This window comes from Ascaphus truei, chromosome 7 (genome assembly GCF_040206685.1).
Source record: "Ascaphus truei isolate aAscTru1 chromosome 7, aAscTru1.hap1, whole genome shotgun sequence".
Lineage (NCBI taxonomy): Eukaryota > Metazoa > Chordata > Amphibia > Anura > Ascaphidae > Ascaphus > Ascaphus truei.
In genome coordinates, this window is record NC_134489.1 from 32,036,745 (window position 1) to 32,049,556 (window position 12,812).

Here is a 12,812-nt window from a genome sequence, read left to right on the forward strand (position 1 = left end):
TAAAACAGATTGTAATAGCAATCTAGAGCATAAAAAGTGTACACTTGTAAACAATAGACATTGATGCTCTTTCCTCCGCCGAGTAAAAATTGGAAGAATCCTACTCACAGAAGGTTCATAGAATATGCGCCTTATTATGTGACAATCTGGTCTCGGATAGGTAGCTGGATGCCGGTGTCTCTGATCAGCCTCGCGGTCACGACTCCTCCGACTCGTCGCCGCTCACCATCTCCTGATGACGTCACTTACGGCTTTTTCTGGCGACGGGGTCCTCGCTGTACCACAAATCACCCCACGCGTTTCAAGACTGTTAATGTGGGTCTCTTCCTCAGGGGTATTGACTGCACAAACTGTACTGATTATCTATATGAATGGAAGGTTTCACAGGCTGTGTATGGGAGGAGACTGGCACTGCCACTGCCCATATTGTACTGATTCCCTATATGAATGGAAGGTTTCACAGGCTGTGTATGGGAGGAGACTGGCACTGCCCCTGCCCATGCTGTACTGATTCTCTATATGAATGAAGGTTTCACAGGCTGTGTATGGGAGGAGACTGGCACTGCCACTGCCCATACTGTACTGATTCCCTATATGAATGGAAGGTTTGTCAGGCTGTGTGTGGGAGGAGACTGCCACTGCCCCTGCCCATACTGTACTGATTCTCTATATGAATGAAGGTTTCACAGGCTGTGTAAGGGAGGAGACTGCCACTGCCCCTGCCCATACTGTACTGATTCCCTATATGAATGGAAGGTTTCACAGGCTGTGTATGGGAGGAGACTAGCACTGCCACTGCCCCTGCCCATACTGTACTGATTCTCTATGAGTGGAGGCTGTGTTGCTTTTGTTCACAGTGGGGATTTCCACTGCTGCTCTGTACCTATTCAGTGTAGAAATGGAAAGTGTGGCTGTGTGTGTGTTAGAGAAAGCGTGAAGGAGATAGAAGGTGAGCCCGCCTCTGCTAGAGCCCATGCTATACCAGTTCCCTGGATAAATGGAACCTTTGGCAGAGCAGGTTGAAGCTGTCCTCACACAGAACCTCTTTCATGTATCACTGCATGGTGCTGTAGGGCATTCTATGTGTTTTTCTGTGTTCATTAAGGCTTCACTAATGCTGCCCATGCTGTGCCGCATCTGCACAGGGATGGGAGGTTTAATTGTGCAGTTGTTATATATAGGGAGGCTTTCTTATGCCCACACCATCATTTTTCTGTAAATAAATGTAAGGTTATTACAGGGTACAATGGTCCATATTCACTAAGTGGTGCTATTACATAGGACACCTCCCGGCATCAGAAGACACCTTCTACCCATTCATTTAATGGGCCTTAACGTCTTCTGGCGCCAGGAGATGTCCTATTGCATAGCACCACTTAGGACGTGGGCCAAGATATAAGGAAGACTTACACTGATGCTGCTTACTGTATATGCAATAACTATTGTGTGTGTTTGTGTATATGTATGAAGTTGGAACTTCCCATATGCAGAGTAAATTCTATGTATAAATGGAAGGGTTATTACAGGTCTGTGTGTGCACAGTGTAAGGGGGAGACTGGCACTTTCACTGCCCATGTGTAATACCTACAGTATTCTATGTATAGGCGGAAAGTATAGCAGCACTGCATGTGTCTGGGCATATGGAGGGAGCTTGCATTTCCACAGCTCAGGCTGTACCTGTTTAATGTATGAGCAGACGGTTTCAGTTAGCAGTGTTCCCCCGCCAGCATCATTCACATCATAAATTAAACCCATAGAAAGCAAAACAACATCCCAATTAATAAGCTGCCTTTGCCGGAGCGCAGGGGGAGGGAGGAGCGACGATTCATGAACAGGCATTCTGCATCTCCAATTACAAGGACCCCGGTGTGATACATTTTACACGGTCTCTCCTTACCCTGTGTAAACCTTATTCAATTGCAAGCTCTTCGTGGATGGATTCACATTGACTGTATTGTTCTTCCATGTAAAGTCCTGTGGATATATTGTTTATTGTATATATTTTGAAACACTGCCTAAATCTGTCACTGCTTACTGTGTATATACTGTATATAGATGGGTGAATATATAGTAGGTAGCTATTTGAGAGCAGTTTCGGTGGTATATGGCTGGATCTGTGGCATAGATAGATATTTAGAGATATAGAAAGACAGACAGAATGATAGATTGATAAATGATAGCTGGTGAGATAGATGTGACATGTACACATACAGCACACAGCCTCAGTGACATGTACACATACAGCACACAGCCTCAGTGACATGTACACATACAGCACACAGCCTCAGTGACATGTACACATACAGCACACAGCCTCAGTGACATGTACACATACAGCACACAGCCTCAGTGACATGTACAACTACAGCACACAGCCTCAGTGACATGTACACATACAGCACACAGCCTCAGTGACATGTACACATACAGCACACAGCCTCAGTAACATGTACACATACAGCACACAGTCGGTGACATGTACACATACAGCACACAGCCTCAGTGACATGTACACATACAGCACACAGCCTCAGTGACGTACACATACAGCACACAGTATCGGTGACATGTAAACATACAGCACACAGCATCGGTGACATGTACACATACAGCACACAGCATCGGTGACATGTATACATACAGCACACAGCCTCAGTGACATGTACACATACAGCACACAGACTCAGTGACATGTACACATACTGCACACAGCCTCAGTGACAGGGGGTCAGGAGGTGGGGGGAGAGGGGGTCAAGAGGTGGGGGGGGAGGGGGTCAGGAGGTGGGGTGGGGGAGGGGTTCAGGAGGTGGGGGGGGGTCAGGAAGCATGGGGGGGAGACAGTCAGGAGGTGGGGGGGAGGGGGTCAGAAGGTGGGGGGGAGGGGGAGCGAGAGTGCCGGATGTGTGCGGACTGTGGCAGGAGGCGCATTGGCGCTTCCTCTCCATCCCACGTTGGGAGCGGGGGGGGGGGGGAGAGGGAGCGAGAGTGCCGGTCTGTCTGTCTGGCGGGCCGAGTGTGCCAGGGGGACCTGTGGGATGGGGTATATATATAAAAGAAGGGAAGCAGCTGGCACTCCAATAGTAAATGGTATGGTCTGGTGCATGTTCTATAACAAGAATAAGTAGAACAGAATGATTCTCCACAAAGAGAAATCAAGACACAGCACTCAATAGAAGGTGCAAAAAAACCCCGTATTTAAGAATACATAGCACATAAAATACAACGTTTCGGTCCAGGAGCAAGGAGTTCAGGGCACTCAAACAGGTATCACAAAAAATAAGTTACTTATCTTTGCAGACAGGGTACATGCAGAGCAGCTGGGATCACAGTCCAGCCATGGAAATAGGTAAAAAATTGTACAAAAATCAAAAAATATTGTAGCACTCTCTGTAGAAAATATTCACAACATCCAGCCAAGTGAAGCACACTCTCCAGGAGGTAGGCATATCATTATCCAGGTCTACCATAAAGAGAAGACTTCACGAGAGCACCACAAGGAGCAAACCATTCATAAGCCTCAAGAATAGAAAGGCCAGATTAGACTTTGCCAAACAATATAAAAAAAAAGCCAGCCCAGTTCTGGAACTGCATTCTTTGGACAGATGAAACTAAGATCAACCTGCACCAGAATGATGGGAAGAAAAAAGTATGAAGAAGGCTTGGAACGGCTCATGATCCAAAGCATACCACATCATCTGTAAAACACGGTGGGGGCAGTGTGATGGCATGGGCATGCATGGCTTACAATGGCCCTGGGTCACTAGTTTTTGTTGATGATGTGACAGAAGACAGAAGCAGCCGGATGAATTCTGAAGTGTATAGGGATATATTGTCTGCTCAGATTCAGCCAAATTCAGCGAAGTTGATTGGACAGCGCTTCACTTTACAGATGGACAATGACCCAAAACATACTGCGAAAGCAACCCAGGAGTTTTTAAGGCAAAGAAGTGGAATATTCTGCAATGGCCGAGTCAATCACCTGATCTCAACCCGATCGAGCATGCATTTCACTTGCTGAAGACGAAACTTAAGGCAGAAAGACCCACGAACAAACAACAACAGAAGACAGCTGCAGTAAAGGCCTGGCAAAGCATCACAAAGGAGGAAACCCACCGTTTGGTGATGTCCATGCGTTCCAAACTTCAATCAGTCATTGCCTGCAAAGGATTCTCGACAAAGTATTAAAAATGACCATTTTATTTATCATTGTGTTAATTTGTCCAATTACATTTGAGCCCCCTGAAATAAGGGGACGGTGTATGAAAATGGTTGCAATTCCTAAACGTTTCATACGATATTTTTGTTCAACCCCTTGAATTAAAGTTGAAAGGCTGCACTTCGATTGCATCTCGGTTGTTTCATTTCAAAACCATTGTGGTGGCGTACAGAGCCACAATTATGAAAATTGTGTCAGTGTCCAATTATTTCCGGACCTAACTGTATATATAAATTATGTCTACACCTCGGCGGTTTTACAGGCATTAAGAAGACAGAGTGTTGAAGAAGTGCACATTGATATTATGAGGAACATTTACGAGAATATCACATCAGCCACAGCAAGACACAAGCAAGAGATGGATCAGCAAAGGAGTGCGGTATGGAGACACCATGTCACCAAGATCAGTGAGGAAGTGCGAGATTGAGACATTGTGTCACCAGGATCAGCGAGGGAGTGCGGCATGGAGACATCGTGCCACCAGGATCAGCGAGGGAGTGAGGCATGGAGACATCGTGCCACCAGGATCAGCGAGGGAGTGCGGCATGGAGACATCGTGCCATCAGGATCAGCGAGGAAGTGCGGCATGGAGACACCGTGTCACCAGGATCAGCGATGCATTGCGGCATGGAGACACCGTGTCACCAGGATCAGCGAGGGAGTGCGGCATGGAGACACTGTGTCACCAGGATTAGCGAGGGAGTGCGGCATGGAGACACCGTATCACCAAGATCAGCGAGGGAGTGTGGCATGGACACACATGTCACCAGGATTAGCGAGGGAGTGCGGCACGGAGATACCGTGTCACCAGGATCAGCGAGGGAGTGCGGCATGGAGACACGGTGTCACCAGGATTAGCGAGGGAGTGCGGCACGGAGATACCGTGTCACCAGGATCAGCGAGGGAGTGCGGCATGGAGACACGGTGTCACCAGGATCAGCGAGGGAGTGCGGCATGGAGACACCGTGTTACCAGGATCAGCAAGGGAATGCGGCATGGAGACACCGTGTCACCAGAATCAGCGAGGTAGTGCAGCATGGAGACATTGTGTCACCAGGGTCAGCGAGGGAGTGTGGCATGGAGACACCGTATCACCAGGGTCAGCGATACATTGCGGCATGGAGACACGTCACCAGGATCAGCGAGGGAGTGCGGCATGCAGACACCGTGTCACCAGGGTCAGCGAGGGAGTGCGGCATCGAGACACTGTGTCACCAGGATCAGCGAGGAAGAGCGGCATGGAGACACCGTGTCACCAGGATCAGCGAGGGAGTGCGGCATGGAGACATCATGCCACCAGGATCAGCGAGGGAGTGCGGCATGGAGACATCGTGCCACCAGGATCAGCGAGGAAGTGCGGCATGGAGACACCGTGTCACCAGGATCAGCGATGCATTGCGGCATGGAGACACAGTGTCACCAGGGTCAGCGATGCATTGCGCATGGAGACACCGTGTCACCAGGATTAGCGAGGGAGTGCGGCATGGAGACACGTGTCACCAGGATCAGCGAGGGAGTGCGGCATGGAGCCACTGTGTCACCAGGATTAGCGAGGGAGTGCGGCATGGACACACGTGTCACCAGGATTAGCGAGGGAGTGTGGCATGGACACAGATTTCACCAGGATCAGCGAGGGAGTGCGGCACGGAGACACCATGTCACCAGGATTAGCGAGGGAGTGCGGCATGGAGACACCGTGTCACCAGGATCAGCGAGGGAGTGCGGCACGGAGACACGGTGTCACCAGGATCAGCGAGGGAGTGCGGCATGGAGACACCGTGTCACCAGGATCAGCGAGGGAGTGCGGCATGGAGACACCGTGTCACCAGGATCAGCGAGGGAGTGCGGCATGGAGACACGGTGTCACCAGGATCAGAGAGGGAGTGCGGCATGGAGACACCGTGTCACCAGGATCAGCGAGGGAGTGCAGCATGGAGACACGGTGTCACCAGGATCAGCGAGGGAGTGCGGCATGGAGACACCGTGTCACCAGGATCAGCGAGGGAGTGCGGCATGGAGACACCGTGTCACCAGGATCAGCGAGGGAGTGCGGCATGGAGACACGGTGTCACCAGGATCAGAGAGGGAGTGCGGCATGGAGACACCGTGTCACCAGGATCAGCGAGGGAGTGCGGCATGGAGACACCGTGTCACCAGGATCAGCGAGGGAGTGCGGCATGGAGACACCGTGTCACCAGGATCAGCAAGGGAGTGCGGCATGGAGACACCGTGTCACCAGGATCAGCGAGGGAGTGCAGCATGGAGACACCGTGTCACCAGGGTCAGCGAGGGAGTGCAGCATGGAGACACCGTGTCACCAGGATCAGCGATGCATTGCGGCATGGAGACACCATGTCACCAGGGTCAGCGATGCATTGCGGCATGGAGACACGTGTCACCAAGCTTTTTACAGCAACACTTGAAGAATTGATTAGGACATTAAATTGGGAAGAAAAAGGAATCAAAATCAACAGTGAATACTTCAGTAACCTACGATTACTTTCATACTTTCATACGTTTCATACGATATTTTTGTTCAACCCCTTGAATTAAAGCTGAAAGTCTGCACTTCTATTGCATCTCGGTTGTTTCATTTCAAATCCATTGTCGTGCGAACAGAGCCAAAATTATGAAAATTGTGTCAGTGTCCAATTATTTCCGGTCCCAACTGTAAGTGTGTGTGTGTCTGTCTGTGTGTGATGCCAGATTAACCAATTGTATTGGAGTGTTTTCACAATCTTTACATTCTCTCTTTCGTGATAAGACTGTTTGCAAACTCGACAGGCAAATTGTTCATCTACATATTGTGAGCCCCTGTGGTCCTGAAGGGGTTACCAAGCTTGAGCCTAGGCTTGATTTAGAGAGCAAAGCACAGGGAAAGGGGAAAGGGTTAATCAATTAGGATCCAAGGCTCACTGGTCTCTCCATCAGACAAGGGGATTAACATAGAATATTCCAGAAGAGGCCACTTATGAATTTAACCTGCTCTTAAACTCCCTCCAAGAGAGTGGTGCATGCAGATAATTGGGCAGATAAATCCCGAGAAGGTGCAGAGGGCAGGCAGAAAGATTTATGTGTTGAGAGAGGAAAATATAGCAATGGAGCAAAGAGAGGAAGAGGGGAACGGGACAGAGAAAGGCAAGGAAAACAGGAGAGCAAAGGATAAGGGTGAGAGGAGAGACAGAGAGAGGGGGAGATACAGGTGAGAGGAGAGACAGAGAGGGAAGGAAAGCAAGAGATACTGGTGAGAGAGGAGAGACAGAGAGGGAGAGAGACCGAGGGAAGAGAGTGAGAGATACGGGTGAGAGGAGAGACAGAGACAGGGAGAGATACGGGTGAGAGTGAGAGAGAGGGAGAGATACGGGTGAGAGAGAGGGAGAGATACAGGTGAGAGGAGAGACAGAGAGGGAAAGAAAGCAAGAGATGCGGGTGAGAGAGATAGGGAGAGACAGAGGGAAGGAGAGTGAGAGATACGGGTGAGAGGAGAGACAGAGAGGGAGAGAGAACGAGGGAAGAGAGTGAGAGATACGGGTGAGAGGAGATACAGAGAGAGGGAGAGATACGGTGAGAGTGAGAGAGAGGGAGAGATACGGGTGAGAGAGAGGGAGAGATACAGGTGAGAGGAGAGACAGAGAGGGAAGGAGAGCGAGAGATACGGGTGAGAGGAGAGACAGAGAGGGAAGGAAAGCAAGAGATGCGGGTGAGAGAGATAGGGAGATACAGAGGGAAGGAGAGTGAGAGATACAGGGTGAGAGGAGAGACAGAGAGGGAAGGAGAGTGAGAGATACGGGTGAGAGGAGAGACAGAGGGAAGGAGAGTGAGAGATATGGGTGAGAGGAGAGACAGAGGGAAGGAGAGTGAGAGATATGGGTGAGAGGAGAGGCAGAGAGGGAAGGAGAGTGAGAGATACGGGTGAGAGGAGAGACAGAGGGAAGGAGAGTGAGAGATATGGGTGAGAGGAGAGGCAGAGAGGGAAGGAGAGTGAGAGATACGGTGAGAGGAGAGGCAGAGAGGGAAGGAGAGTGAGAGATACGGGTGAGAGGAGAGGCAGAGAGGGAAGGAGAGTGAGAGATATGGGTGAGAGGAGAGGCAGAGAGGGAAGGAGAGTGAGAGATATGGGTGAGAGGAGAGGCAGAGAGGGAAGGAGAGTGAGAGATATAGGTGAGAGGAGAGGCAGAGAGGGAAGGAGAGTGAGAGATATGGGTGAGAGGAGAGGCAGAGAGGGAAGGAGAGTGAGAGATACGGGTGAGAGGAGAGACAGAGAGGGAAGGAGAGTGAGAGATATGGGTGAGAGGAGAGGCAGAGAGGGAAGGAGAGCGAGAGATACGGGTGAGAGGAGAGACAGAAGGAAGGATAGAAAGATACGGATGAGAGAGAGACAGGGGGAAGGAGAGCAAGATATACGGTGAGAGGAGAGACAGAGGGAGGGAAGGAGAGAGATACGTGTGAGAGGAGAGACAGAGAGAGAAGAGAGCGAGAGATACGGGTGAGAGAAGAGACAAAGAGAGAAGGAGAATGAGAGATACGGGTGAGAGGAGAGACAGACAGAGGGAAGGAGAGAGATCCGGGTGAGAGGAGAGACAGAGAGAGAGGAGAGCGAGAGATCCGGGTGAGAGGAGAGACAGAGAGAGAAGGAGAGCGAGAGATCCGGGTGAGAGGAGAGACAGAGTGTCATTTTTATATTTGTATTTTGCACCAGGCCTAAAGACAGCTATGCAGAAGGAGGGGTGTAGAGGAGAGGTAAATATATATATATATATATATATATATATATATATATACATATAAATATTGAGGGGACAGAGGAACAGATTCATGATACTGCACTGTGCGTGATAGTGTGACACAGTCATTAATCTAACTTATAGCAGGGACAGTGAGAGAGGCAGACAGAAAACACTGGGGACTGGGAAAAGAGGAGAGAAAGAGAGACAGAAACACAGAGAGAGAGAGGGTGACAGAGAGAGAGTGTGTGACAGAGAGAGAGAGTGGGTGACAGAGAGAGAGTGGGTGACAGAGAGAGAGAGAGGGGGTGACAGAGAGAGAGAGAGAGTGGGTGACATGGAGAGAGAGTGACAGAGAGAGTGACAGAGAGAGGGTGACAGAGAGAGAGAGAGGGTGACAGAGAGATAGAGAGAGGGAGTGTGTGGGTGACAGAGAGAGAGAGTGGGTGACAGAGAGAGAGTGTGTGACAAGAGAGAGAGAGAGAGAGAGAGAGAGAGAGAGAGAGAGAGAGAGAGAGAGGGTGAGAGGAGAGAGAGAGAGAGAGAGAGAGAAGAGGAGAGAGAGAGAGAGAGAGAGAGAGAGTGGGTGAGAGAGAGAGAGAGAGAGAGAGTGGGTGAGAGAGAGAGAGAGAGAGAGAGAGAGAGAGAGAGAGAGAGAGAGAGAGAGAGAGAGAGAGAGAGAGAGAGAGAGAGTGGGTGACAGAGAGAGAGTGTGTGACAGAGAGAGAGAGAGAGAGAAAATACAGTTAGGTAATTGGGGTAATGTATAGTTAATAGAGTATTATCTTCTATTTACATGAATGAAGCTTTTGCAGTGTTAACTGTGTATTACCCCACTTTTCTGCCTGGGAATAAGGGGAAGAAAAGAGAGCGAGAGAGGGGGAGACATGCTTTTATGTAAAGAGAGAAGCAGAGAATTAAAGAGAATAAAGAAAGAACATACAGAAAAGGGTAAGAAAGCGAGGACATAATAATAAGAAATAAAACGATAAGGAGATTAAGATATGCATGCAGACAGAGAGGGGAGGAATGCGAGAGGGACGCAGAGAGAGACAGATGCAGAAAGGGGGGAGACAGAAGGGACGACATATTGCAGTGTGCCACTACAGTATGCAACAGCTCCCAGATTCCCTGCGGGACTGAACATATCATGCTATAATGGACAGATGGCTCAGGCAGGTCACATCGGTATTCTGGAAAAGAACACCTTTTTTTCACTGCACCTCTTTAGATTGTAAGCTCCTTATGACAGGTAGTCTTTATACCCACTCCCAGTAGGGGAGTCTCAGTTCTGTATTTAACCCTTTGATCGCCACATGAAACAGTACTGGACACGGGTTAACAGTCTGCCTCTCTCCGACCAACAATAACCACCCAGCTGTAGTTACATTAATGTGACAAACTGCAGGAGAGAGCTGTGTGAGGTCAGTAATATAGAGGCTCTAGAGGCCAGCAGTGGTCCATTGACCACAGCATCTGAAGCCCTTAAGGGGACATCATCACCTGCCTCTCCATGTGTAGGATTCAAGGTACCCCACAAGAGGGAGCCAACACTGTACTCTAATAAGACATTCTTGGCCTCCGGTTGAATCAGACGTTGAAATCCATTTGGTTTTGGCCATGCTCAGAATTATTGATCTCACTGCTGTTTTGACAGTGCCAAACCCGTAAACATGATTAGCAGGCGGTAAAGTGAAAGAGCTTCTATTGCAGTCTGCCCCCCCCCCCCCTCTCTTCTCCACTCTCCTGTGGCATGGGGAAAATCCCAGTTCACATCCCAGTGCCAGCTCGCTCCCTGTGTTTTAATCGTGAAACAGAGCAGCTGATCAGGACCATTCAGCGTAAGGAGTCTGGCCATCACCTCCTTAAGCTGCATTGCAGGCATCTCTAGCAGCAAAGGTGCAATCCCACACAACCGCCCAAAAATACAACATTTTGTAAACCATTACAGTACCAATGTTATTGGCTTCCTTCAAGTAATCTTAAAGCAAAGATTTGGCTGCATTTGTTCGTCTGGAAATTAATTTGAATTTAAATTTCCTGGGGCCTCAGAATTGGGGAGTGTTTGTCACTCAAGTGTGTTCTTTACCCTTATCTCCTCTGGTCCTTATCAGAGAGCCAATAAAGATACGGGGATGGGGAGAGAGAGGGCTTTGCCTGTGCAAACTATCATTGAACACACAGTGGCATCAGACACAGAGAAAATCAAACCCCTCCCAAGTTTCAGCTCCCCGTGTTTACAAACTGACTACAAAATGTCATTTGAAGACACTATTTTTTAGGTGTCAGGTTGTGATTACAAAAGGCATCAATCACCCAGATGTGCCCCCTTAAACATGTCACTGCCGTTCCCTTTGGTCCGAGAAGCACACACATCCCATATCCAATGCTACAGCTACTGCATTTCAAAAGAGTCTTCTAGTTTACAGGAAACCTCAATCTATTCCGGTAAAGTCCGGCTCTATAAATAGAATCTGTAATACTTCCGTTCAAATAATAAACATAGTTTATAAGGCCGCGTCTATGGTTAGCGCGACCGCGCGCTCAAAATGCCTTAAGGCAATGATCGCGGCCATAGACCGCCCACGCGCATGCGCCAGCGTGATGGGGCACGCAAAGAATCAGACACATTTGATTCTGCGGCGCGACGGGCCGGACACGTGAGCGGTTCGCCTAATGAGGGCGAAGAAGCCCCGTGACGTCACACTCCCCCCGTCGCGTCTACCCAGGCCGCAAGCCGCTGCAGCTAAAACGCGCGTGACGTCACGTGGTCGCGAGCGCGCGCTCACCCTGGACGCAGCCTGATATAAAAGAAAAACTCGTACTGTTTAAATTGATAGTATTTGCCTTTTCCTACAGACCGCTGCTTACGGTCCTGCATAAACCAGGACATTTGGTAGTTGTAACAATGCATACGCATTTCTGTTTACACGGTCATCAACTGTTGGAAGCCAGCAATTATATTCACACCCACACTGACAGCCCGTAAGACAGTTTGCTCGACCTAGGCTGCTAATTCCTCTGCTTACACGGAAATCCGTAGGCTGTATATAGAGATGCAAGCTCTTATATTTGTATTCCTCCCTCCTCATTCCGGCAGCTCCCTCCTTATAACCAGGAAGAGAGTCCATCTGAACCCCCCCCCCCCTCTCTCCCCTCCCCATCCGGGATAAAACAACATGGCAGATAGAACCAGATGAAGGTTTATTCTCAGGCTGAGGATCAAGGGAGAAGCCAATGAACCATGAGAGGGTGATACTCAGGGGATTCTGGGAAGTAGCAACCACCGACTCTCCCTGATATAGAATGAATCCTTAAAATTACAAATATTTATGTGTTTAGCTAAATGGGTTCAATTATCTACATTCAACCCATTAATCATCTCACTGACATCAATTCACCTTGGTAAACTGTAGTATTAACCATACTGTATGTTGATGTTAATGCAGCCAGATATAGAAACACTGGGTATCAGTTAGTCCTTTTTGACGTGCAGCTTCTTTGCATGCACCTACAGAGTTTTGATAGGAAAAATCACTTGTCTTGTAGCGAAAAAGCGTGATGGAAGGGACGTCACGCTACAAATGGGCGCGCGCCCGCGCATGCACATACCTCACAGTTCTAGGCCGCACGGAGGTTGTAGGCAGCGCACGTGCAGAAGAGGAGCCGCCAGCTCGGCGCGCACACGCAGCAGCCGCCAGCTCGGCGCGCACACACAGCGGCCGGCGCAGTGCAGGAGCAGCAGCAACCATGCCACACTTGGGAGACGGAGACACACACAAAGATACACACACACAAAGATACACATACCCAGAGACACACACACAGTCACGCAGACAGTCACACACACACAGACACACACACAAACACAC